We start from the raw sequence: 12,396 nt of genomic DNA, 5'->3' as shown, positions 1-12,396 counted from the left end.
CCCTCTGCTTCTGTGATGTGTTATTAGGGAAGTATATACCAGCAATTCTAACCTATACATTGTTGTCCAATCCTTTTCAGTCCTGAACCTTTAACTTTATACTGATCACAGCACAGCCCAGATGAATTTGCTGATTTTCTTAGATAAAAAGAGAAGCTGATAGTGAGAGAAAATGACTTGGTCTATTTGAAGAAAATAATGCTAACATTCCAGACCTTCTGTAAATCTTTAATGATGCTTTTAGTAATTTCTGAAATTTCATTTCTGAACCCATCTTGTAAAGAAATTGTTTCCAGTGACTTAAATGTTCCATCTACAGGGCCCAAATTTCCAATGGCTAGGTACAGCTCAATTTAAAAATGCCGTTATCAATCACTTCTGGTTTCACGATGCAATTAGTTACCGCTAAGAACAAAAATTTCACAACAAGGTTACAGTAAAGACTGCCACATTTGCAGAATTTGAACTGAATGGCAGTAAACTTCTCATAAATGATGTTTCAGCTGATAACAGTAGAGCACTCTGCAGATTGGAGAGCTGCTCTAGCAATACAAGTTTTGTGACCATGGCTTTATTTCTTGAGCACTAATGTCAGCCTGGTTTTAGATTAAAAAATTATAGTCCCCAGCAGAAAACAACATAATGAAAAAAAATTTGAGAAGTCTGAAGCAGCTCTCAGAAATGCCAGCATGACCTCTACAAGGCAGTAAAAATGCTCAAAATAGAACTTTTCTTCCTAACTCCTGGAGAAAAATTCTACTCATTTCCACTCTTCTAAAGTGATAAGATGGAAGAGAGATGGTCTGGGTGCATTAATAAAGAACCCTTTGTAACATATAATATTATGAAATAATAAGAGGAAAGAAAACCTTCCTTGTTTCTTGCCTCTCAGGAGTACATTTTCAGGTAGGAAGGTTTTTATTTGATCAGAGCTATGCAGTCTTTTGATGTGGCAGCACAGAAATGTTATTCTGGCTTACCACAGTGCCATCCAAGTCCTGCAAGGGGAACATGACAAAAGAACATGGCACCTAGCTCTGGCTAAAACTCCTGAGAAATAATCAGATATTTTACTACAGTTTTTGGTTCAAATATTTTAACACAACCATACCAGCTGGTATAATCAGAACAGTACTAGAAATAATCACGTAATGAGGAAGCAAAGAGTAGAGGAAGAATAAAGGAAGTCATAACAATTTGACTTGAGAGAGTCATGGAATATTGTGTTCATGTCGTGACATACAGGAAGTCTGTGGAAAGCTGAGACTTTTGTTGTTTGAGATACCTGTGGAAGACCCTGCCTACAGACTGCTCTTGCAAGAGGAAGGAGAAATATTCTTTGAATTCCCCCAGTGACTGAAAGCCTCTAAATCTGGGCTTCAGGATGAGAATCAGATAAGGTCTCTGAAGACCTCTGCTTGCTTGGGTATCCATTTGAGAGTCACTTGACACCAACCTTGCTGTCCTGCAAAATAGAAATTCCAAAACCATACCGTTTCATGCTCTTTGTCCTGTCAAAGAAAATCATCCTCATTCACACTCAGGAGGATTCATTTTGATTAACTGCATATTTGGTAGGAAATGGTGTGCTCAAACAGTGTGTCTTCCCACCTGGTAGGGAGACACAATGTTTAAGCACAGCATTTCCTGCCAAATATGCAGTTGTGGCACTGTCACATCAGCCTGAATATCTTCACAGGTCCCAAATATACTATGGGTCATCCACAAGTAAAATAACAAACAAAAATAATTTGATAAATGTAAAGAAATAACAGTTTTATAACTGTCAGGTCTGCATCTCACTCTGGTAAATGAAGTAACATGCCACAGCTTGATGCAGGACAGATATTAGGAGCAGGTAGGTAACAATAACACAATTCCCGTGCTTTGTCTGAGGCTGGATCTCAAAAATAAAAATCATGTGTTAGACACAAAGGTATGTCACAGGAAAGCCAGAGGTGAAGGTCAAGTGGCATTCAATGTATAAGTAATATATATTATACTTTCAAGTATAATTTCACTTCTGAAAGGACAAACTCAGTAGCAATATTCCCCAGTTGTCTCATTGTCAGCTGGCTGAATTTCATTGTCATATTGTCATATTCCTGTAAAACTACTGAGCAGTCTAAAAAATTTAACTACAATTTCACCTATGTTACAAGGCTATTATCTTCTGATTTTAATACAACTCCTATTATATGCAGTTTTGCAATCAAAACAATATTAGACATTTTTATAAATCCTAGCCTTTAATTAATTAAATTGAATTTTTTCAGGGACTACTTGTTGGGTTAAAGGGAAGGGAGAGGTCAGGACCTAGAACATCACTTTCTTTTTTTAAAAACTATTTTTCAAAAATAAAAACTAAGTGATAATCTCAAACATATATATATTATGTAAGGGAATAAAATATAGTACTCTTTTAAGGCTTTGTCATTAATGGCAAGGTCAAACATGGTACTTTTTGCTCCATTGATTCAGCAACTCACAGCCCAAGTGAGGTCACTGCTTATGCACAGAGCACAATTAAATCAAGGTTAGGCAATCAGGATTCTGTAGTACAAGATAGTGTGCCAGCAGATTACACAGTACTAAGAAATTTACATTGAAACATGCTTTAGGAAGCTTATTTATTCATTTTCATGAGTGAAAATAGCCTGTAATTTTATCACTATAACTAGTTCTGTTTGTAGAAAACAAGTTAATAACCGAAATGTCTGCCTAAAATCTAAAGATGGTTTTACATGTACTTGTATACACATGTCAGCAAACAGAAGTGTTTTGTACACTGTTTTTTGTGTTCTCAAGACAGCTTTTATGTGACAAATGAGTTGGAGTAACTTCACAAGCTACGTAAATATTTTTTCTAATCAGAATTCAACATAAAACTCAAAGGTTCCTTTGCACAGCAAGAATGTCCTATCATGATCCTTTCATAAGCACACAGTGTGCAGTCCTTTGCATATATGTTTCAATAAAAACAAGGCCTTAGCTGAAGTATGACATTTAGAGAATGAAGTAAAATCATACCATCTGACATCAGAAAAATACTAATATGTGGCCTATTTTTTTTCTAACCAAAACCAAATTGATTGCAATTCAAGGCTGATATTTCACTGAGTGTAATTGGAAGATTTCCATCTGGAATATTTACTGAACACTGTCAATGAATTAGTGTGTTTAAGCTCCCAGAGGACTACTCAGGCACAAGGTCCACAGATCAAAGGCATAGTATTCAAACAACTCATGTAGTTTCTTTCAAGTATATTTAAAGTTACTTGGTTTGGGAAATGTCATCGTGGAAGAAAGGTAGTTTTGAGAAGTGACCTGGAAAAAAGGAGTTGTATCCATAAAATACACAAGTGGGAAGTGCATCAGGATGTAAAGATGTTAAAAATACAAATGGATTTGGATTTGGAGAGAGTTGACAAGACACAGGACAAGCATGTGGAAATCCAAGGCTATACCATGAATGCAAGCTGGACTCACTTCAAGTCAGAAATATACCTTTTTGAAAGATTTGTTAGAATTTCTATAGTTATGTGAACAAACCAAGCTGAATGTATCAAATTATTTTACAGATTAATGTCTGCATTATTTCCTGGAGAAAAGGAGGCTTAGGGAACACCTTATCACTCTCTACAACTGCCTGAAAGGAGGGTGTAGCAATCTGGGGGTCGGCCTCTTCTCCCAGGCAACCAGTGACAGGACAAGAGGCCACAGGCTAAAGCCATGTCAGTAGAGGTTCAGGTTGGACATCAGAAAGAATTTCTTCATGGAAATGTTTGTCAGGAATTGGAATGGGCTGCCCATGAAGGTGGTGGACTCACTATCCCTGCTTCAAGAAACAGCTGGATGTGGCCCACAGTGCTAAGGTCTAGTTGTCAATGTGGGTATAGGGCTTGATGATCTTGGAGGGCTTATTTAGCCTAAGTAATTCTATGACTTTGTGATTACCTTCCCCTTGTACATCATATTTCTGCTTGTACAAATACACATATGTGCTTACCTAAAGTTTCCAGCAGACTCTGTCAATCAGGTTCTACCTCAAAGTGTCCAGTTCAAGCAGCCTGGTTATCCAGTTCAAACAGCCTTGTTGAGCAACAAGCTATTCTAAAATGACTATGTGTTTGTCCCCAAAATTAAAGGAATATTAATTTTTCTTTTTCCTTTTCTTTTCTTTTCTTTTTTTTTTCTTCTTTTCCCCTACTTATAAATAATACCAAAACTCTAGGATATGAATCAGAAAGAATAAGAAGAATAAGGAAAAAGAACAGGCAGTTTTTTGGACACCCTTGTAAGTTGAATTTAATTGACTTGCTTCAAGATCCTCTTTGCTTTATACAAGTCTTTTGTCCTTTGCCTTAATTCATGCTGTAGATTCACAAAACTGATCAGGACAAATGGTAAGTTTTGTGACATATATGTCACAAAAAGACATAAAATGACCATGTAGATGCAGAACACTCAAAACTTTAAAACAGCAACAACAAAGTATCAGTGTATTATGAATTCTTCCTAGGACACTCTTTTAGTTTGATAAATGAAAAAGAAAAATTAAGATAATCAATTTCAGTGTTGCTTTCTCTGCTTAAATTTACGGACTGTTTCCTGACCCTGCTGCCTGAAGACAGTTATGCTACATTCTTCTTATATGTACAATAAACATCCAAGGTCAAAGTGATGAAAGTAAGTGTGTAGATGCTATTGTTCTATGAAAATATAAAGAAGACTACCGTTAGAGGCCTAAGTAGACTTGTTACTTTTCTTGTTACTATATCTTGTTACTTTTCACAGATATTGAAATATTAATATTATCTTGAAGTTCAAGATTTTTTTTACCACAAACCACATTTTTTTACCACAAGATATTTTTAACCACAATCTCTTGCAATTGCAAAATGCGCATTTCCCCTATGATCAGTCTTCTTTGGGCTGGAATGAGCAAACAGAACTGATGTAATTATATCTGGGTCACAAAAATAACAATATATGAGCTAGTCATAGATTCAAAGATTCAAAGGGAATCTCAGCCCAGTTTTGACAATTAACCAAATTAATTGACAAGTAAACACGTTTTCTTCAACACCTCTATAGTTTAGTGAGGAGTGTCCCTGTTGTTGTTAAACTGTTAGCACTATATCCACTCAGTTGCTAAATGAGGAAATACAATGAAATAGCTACAGTATTTGTAACCTCCTGTTACAGTGCCAGAACAAGTTAGCAAACACTGTTCTTAAAGCCCTGTTGACATTGTCAATGTTGTTAATGCAGAAACAGTCCCTCAAAAGAAACAAAGCCAGCTTGACCAGTGCTTTACCTCACTCTTCTGCCAAGTGGAACAGTACAGCAAAAATTACATTCAGGCTTCTAAGCAGATTGCAGAATACTGGTCATGGGGAACAGTGTGGGACCATATTTAATATATTGTAATATTTCTGTTACCACTGATCTGTGGGCAAGGAGGACATTAAAAAGCAGGAAAAGACTTCTTAAAGTAGTATTTGTTTCTGCACAAACTTATCAGCTTTTGTTTTGGTGTTATGTATGTGGTGACTGTTATCAACTTTTCCTCCATTCCTGGCAGGTGCCAGGAGCTAGGCCATGCTTGAATCACATGGCTTCTGTGTGTGTGTGTGTGTGTGTGTGTGTGTGTGTGTGTACAAGATAGTCCCACTCATCTCAGCAGCCAGCAGCAGAATGGGTGTCTTTTCTATGGCACTTCTTTTAATATCAGTGATAAAATATTGTGTGTGTTCTTTTGGACTAGATAAAAAGAATTTTTATTTTTCTAATTTTTTTTTTAGTGAGGGTAGTAAAATACTGGAACAGGTTTCCCAGAGAGATGGTTGAAGCCTCCATCCATGGAAAGACTGGAGTCTGGATTAGATGAGATGCTGAGCAACCTGATCTAGTTGAAGATGTCCCTGCTGAAGGCATGGGGGTTTAGGCTGGGTGACCTTTAAGGTTCCTTCAACTCAAGTTATTCCATGATTCTATGTTTGCAAGTAACATCCATGCTATCACCATCTGCTTATGCTACAAAACTAGTTAGAATAAAATGTGGTTGCTGTTGTGAAATGGAGCAAACAGTGAAGTGTGAGCAGTGTGTAAAGCTCTCATGTTTATGAGCAGACACAGCCCCAAAAGGGTGCATGCCAAGGGCTGACCTGAAAAGCAAAAGACATATAGAAGGGGCAGAAAGCAACATACCTACCAGCATTGAGTAACATAAACCTTGCAGTTTTTACCTTGTTGCCTAGTATTTCTCTTTCGTCTCTCTGTTGCAAAAAGAAGGGAAAAAAAAATCCCCGTCATCAAGAGAATCCAGAGCCCAGTGAGATTTATGATTGATTTTCTCAAATACTCTTCTCTTCTCACATACTTTCCTTATCATTTCCTGCTCAGAATACCTGAGGTTTTGCAAATCATTATTAGCGCCTGAAAAATTTCCCTGAAGTTAAGGCAGTCAGGGACAGCTGCTGAATGCTGATGCAAAGGGCTGCCTGTCTGGGTGGAAAAAAGCTCCACCCAGAAGATCAGGTAAAAGACAAAGAAGAAAAGGAAAAAAACCTTCACCCACTCAGAAAAAGGTAGAAAAAGGAAAGAATTACAGTAACCACAGCAAACCCACTCATGGTTGGAGTTTTCTATCTTTGGTAAGAACTAGCATTAATGCCAAAAAACTCTCCAGTCCCTATTTTCCTTCAATAAAATCCAGTCACATTTTCACATTTTCCAGTCATGATACTGATGTTTTGGCAGACTCAGAGATGAAGGCATGACCTGGTTAACAGCAGTCAGAATGCTTTCTGTCATTCTGCATCTCAAAATGGGGTTAAAATATAAGTGACTTGGACTGATTGGTATAAAAATAGGAAAGTGGGGATGGTGATTTGATTTCTATCTGTGCAATGCTCCATTAAGAAAGCAGAATGTTTCACTGTATGCATGCTGCCTACCCTGTTCCAAAGCAGTCAGCATTGCTTTTACTTGCAAATATGTACCTTGGAAACATTTATAAGTTTATTTCCTATCTACCTGTCTTATTGAATCTCTCAGTTAGTGTTATCAGATCCAAAGACTTTGGAAGACAAAGTTGCCATCAAGAAGCTCTGAATACAGCACCCCAAACACAGCAGCTGAACAAATACTCCATCTTTTGACCTAAGAAGTACCTCACACATTTCAGTGAAGGAAGGTTCACTAGAAAACATCAGCCTCCAGAATTACAAAATATAGCCTACCAAGTGCTCTAAATCATGAACATAATGGTACCTGAACATTTAGTTTTTCCTCATATATGAATGAGACAAGGGCATATCATTTTTCTAGTTGGTAAAAATGAACAAGGGCACCATCCATACTTTGTGTGTGTGTCCATATTGTGTACATGCATATGGAGGTATCACTACAGCTTGTGCAGGTGTAATAAAAATAGCCCTACCTATCCAACTCATGTCAATAGTGCTGAAGAGAAGACAGTGATGGCTGCCAAGATGACCAAAGTTAGTTTTTCTATGATTAGGTTCTGTTGAGTATATCAGGACTTTATTTCAATGTTTATAGGTTGTTTACACTGAAGAACACTAGATGAAGCCTGTTCTTTTAGAGTGTAGTACTGATTTGTGGGCTCACACATGGTCTGGCAGTCATCTGAAGAATTAAAACATTGAAGCAGACAGGCCAAAGCTTTTCCAGTTAATGCTGCTGACACCCAGAAGAGACAAGTGTCTACGTGTCCTGAAACCCTAAGCCCTATTCCCTTGGCTCTGTTAGTCTCCCATCTTTTCTTCTCAACTTTCTTCTCAAAACTATATGTAATTCCTGGGTGGGACCAGGCAAGTCCTGGGAGGGCTTATCACCTTGGTCTTCATGGTGATGGAGCTGTTGGCATTCCTGAAGAGCCAGGCTGCTCCCAGAGGCAGAGAATTGCATGTGCCTGGTGTTACACCCCTGTCCATGTCCATAAGTAACAAGTGAGCTGAGCATCCTGTCCTTAGATCTGGTGGATGCCTGTATAGTATTCCAGCTGCTGCTCACAGCACACTGTACAATCTGCAAAGACTAATGACATATTTAAAAAGAAAGCAAAAGCATAATATCAACCCTTAATAACTAATAGAAATTAATATAAAAAAAATACCAAAGCAAAGCCATATCATAAAGACTTTGTCTTTTGCATACTTGAATCTTACTTCTATAAAAATGAGAGATGAGGATAGGAACAGATAAATTTGCTTTGCCACACAGCAGTTTATTTAACATTTGAGCCTGTGCAATTACAGACCTACAGCCAGGTCATGACACTTATCAGATGAGAGGATATGAGTCATCTGAGACTTATGGAAAAGATGCTGAAAGCAGAAGATCCTTAATTTGGTCAGATACACAAATGGAAAAAAAAAATTGTAATGATACCGAATGTACTTTTCTCAGATTAGAAACCAGAAAATGTTACAGGTTCATTTTATCTTATCAATCTGTAAAACACCTTCATACTCTCATAATTACACACGCATGGACAGACTTCAAAACCAGACATAGCTAACATTCTTTGAGCTCAGGACTTCTGCTTTTTCTACTATGAGCATAATTTAATTTTTTTGTTTTATGACTTTTTTCTACAGCTCTAACCAGGTTATTTTTCAAGGCCAACAAAAATAAGGGCAATAGCAGATTGCAGCAACATGTAATCTCTAGGCTTTGGAAGGTCTTCTGTGCACAAGGTATATATGTAAGTGAGGAATTTGGAAAGATGGTATGCAACAGTTGATTCTACACATTTTGAAAAATTGAAGAATTTGGCAAATTATTTTAGGGTGTATTTTGACCAAATCTCTAGCAAAAAGAGGTTTTCTTGGTTACGTGGAAACTGAGGCCCAGACAGCAGATCTCAGAACTAAGCTGTTTTATAGACTCAAGTGAAGTGAAGCAGTTTGCATAAAACTTAATACTGCCCTTATTTTCTCTTTACTGTCAGGAATAAAGTCCTTACAGATAACTTGAGATTTTATAAAAGAGAAAACACATCCAGTTCTGTAATATATCTACCGACTTTCTACATGGGCTGTCTTGGTGAAAAAAAGAAAAAAATTCTCAGTGGCTTTTGTCATGTGCTGCTGAAAGCTGAAACAAGCTGAGTTCTCTAATGCAGAACTTGACTGACAAAGGGTGCAACAGCAAAACCAGATCATGGGTACAAAGAAGAAGCAAAAGAGGAAAAAAATTCCAACTATTTCCTTTGGCAAGAGAAGAGAAAGGAGAACTAAACTGCCTGTTAAGCCACAAAAAGCTCTCTAATATTAGCATTAAAAAGGCAAAAATTCATATAATACTTATTCACTTTGTGAGCAACTTATAAACATCAGACTTAAAGGGCAACAATAATTTAAAATGTCTGAGAACCTATTAATGAAAAGTCTTATTATTTAGCAATAATATTCAGTTCATTGCCCAAACATCTATTTCTTGATCAAATATTTCAATCTAATATTTAAGTCGCCTTTTTAGTGGATCTCTCAGAATTGTTAGCATAACTTTTAACAAGAAAAACAGTAATTGAACACTAGGGAGGAAAAACACCCTGGATTATTTTTATAGTCATAAATAATTCTGTAAACTCCCAGATTTGTCAATGACAATTTTATTAACTAATTTGGTGGCTCAATTCTTCCCTTAATTACAGAATTTTAATTTGTAACTTTACCAGCAATTTTCCATCCCAGTACAGAAAAGAGGAGAGAACTTTCTTGCCACTCCTCTTGCCAGTCAAAGGCTCATCATCTTTTTGTCATTCAGAAAGGAAGGGAAACCAGCTCCATTAATATTATCAGTAGCCCTCATTCTCCAAGAAAAAATATGGATTGCTCACAAATTCTGGACACATGAGAGTGCAGCCAGAGCTTTTGAGTTCTCCCAAATACCCACAGGCACCCAGCAGAATTTAACTGAGCAGCATCCATTCTGATGTCAGAAAGAACAGGATCTTTCTGGTTTGCATTGATAGATCTGTTTCCCTTTGACATCTTGAGTTCCATCTTCCCTCCTCCATTAGATATACTTCCACTCTTGTGTAGAATTTCTTGACAGAAAATAGAATGCTGTTGTTTTTCTAGAAACCTAATACGACATGTATTATTGAAAATTTACTTATAATTTGATATTTTACTTGGAGATATTTTTTGAATGAAAAGAAGCACTCAGTATTTCTTACATTGTGTGGATGACAGAATCAAAGGAGCAGTCGAAACCTCCTATAGCTACTGACTAATTTCAAAGACACAAAAGCAAACAAAAAATTAACATACTTACAAATGTATGAATGAATATAAATGCTGCATGTTTGGAGACCTGTCACTGAGTGAGAATCATTGAGTACAGACTCAGTGAAGGAGGCAATAGACTAACTTGGGACATACAGAATGACAAATAATGAGGCTGAGTCAGCAGATACTAATGTGAAAATATCAGGAACAGATTTCTACATCAGAGCATTGCCCCATTATTAAACCTATCATAATCACCCTGATAAAACTTTGAAGTGAAATAAAGTTTCTGTGGTTATTTTGCAACTTTTTGCAATGTTCTTAAATCCCAAAACCATCAGGAAGCCTAGGCATGGCTTTAGTTTCTTGCACTGTATCAAAACTTGCCATGGAATGTTTGCTAGTCCTGATTTCTGCGTCCTGCTGTGGCTCCCTCTCTGTCCACCTTGCTGTTGCTGTTTCTTCCAGCAAGGGGCTACAGGTGAGTCATGGCACACAGAGAGTTTCATCCTGACATGGCCTCAGGGTGTATTTAGAGTGCACAAAATAGCCTAGAAGATTATTCTGGGCCCCACAGGTTAGGTGTATCTTGGCTGATCAGCTGATCAACTTTTCACAAGAGCCTGATACATTTCCCTCTATCTGATAATTTGGATGCTGTGGTCTATGCTGTGGAGTTGGCACATAACATGTCAGCTGATGTAACAGAAGTGTGCTGGCATTAAACAAGTTCTATATAGCAAAGAGCAACAAATTCTCCATCAGAGTGATACTGTGACAATTGCATTTGTAGTGTATGCATTCTACTCATCCCACATCCTATAGCTATATATGGAGCAAAAATAATTGTATAAAATAAAATATATTCTATATATTCATACAATACAATCCGTGCAAATAAAAGGATTTATAAAAAAATAAATAATTTATATTATTTATTAAATGTATAATATATAATAATGATATAATAGCTATTAATAAACATATTTATTAATAATTATTATATAATATTCATTATTTAATAATATTTATTATCTAATAATATACAATATACAATATACAACATATAACATATAGTATATAACATATAATATATAATATGTAATATGTAATATGTAATATGTAATATGTAATATGTAATATAATTAAATAATTTATGTAAATTATATTATTATTTTAAGGATTTATAATAAAAAATAACTTCAATTTATTTCCTTCCAAATGTATCTTATAGCCAACCCCTTGTAGGTTCCCTGCTCAGGCAGTTAGAGAACCACAGGACCACAGAATAATTTAGGATGCTCCCTAATCCAAGGTCCTCAAGTTGTCCAGTTGAATTTTGAACACCTCTAAGAAAGAACACACTGTGTCTCAGAGAAAATATTCTGGTATTTAAAAAATAAAATGTCTAACTGGAAATTTTCAGAATCATCTCTTCCTATTGTTGTGTACCTACCTCCTAGGGGAGTCCAACTACTTGATATCCTCTGATCAGGCAATCATAGACAGCAATGAGATTTGCCCCTTGGATTCTCTTTTCAGGGCTGAACAACCATGACTTGCTCAATCTCTGTTTGTAAGTTCAGTGCTCTGGCTCCCTGACCACTGGTGACCTCCACGAGTCTCATTCCAGCACATCCATGTCTTACTTGTCCTGGGGAGGCCAGAACTGGGAACAGCATTCCAGATGTATCCCATAAGTGGAGGTTCAAGGGAAGGGAAGTGGAAGGGTGATTTCCTGCACCCACTGGCTGCACTCATACAGCCCAAGGTGATGTTGGCTTTCCTTGCTCCAAGGACAGTATATTCCATGAGGATCATAGCAGTCATAGTTTTGTTTTGTTTTGTTTTTTGTGAGGATTTTTTGTTTTGTTTTGTGTAGCTTTGGATCTGGTTTCAGTTAATCAAAGCATTTTCCTGGCTTTTTATCAAATATTTATCCCTGCCCAGGTAAACTGGAGCTGTACAGAGCTGTGATGGGTCTTTCATATGAAAAGATCAAAGACATCTAGGAAGCTTTCTAGTTTGTCCAGGACAGACAGAGAGAGAGTACATTTCTGCTTATTACTTCAACAAATGGATGTTTCTTATTGAATATTCCTGGTTCTGTAATTTGAGCAGGAGTTTC

The sequence above is a fragment of the Zonotrichia albicollis genome, chromosome 2, assembly GCF_047830755.1.
Source record: "Zonotrichia albicollis isolate bZonAlb1 chromosome 2, bZonAlb1.hap1, whole genome shotgun sequence".
Lineage (NCBI taxonomy): Eukaryota > Metazoa > Chordata > Aves > Passeriformes > Passerellidae > Zonotrichia > Zonotrichia albicollis.
This window is presented reverse-complemented; position numbering follows the sequence as displayed.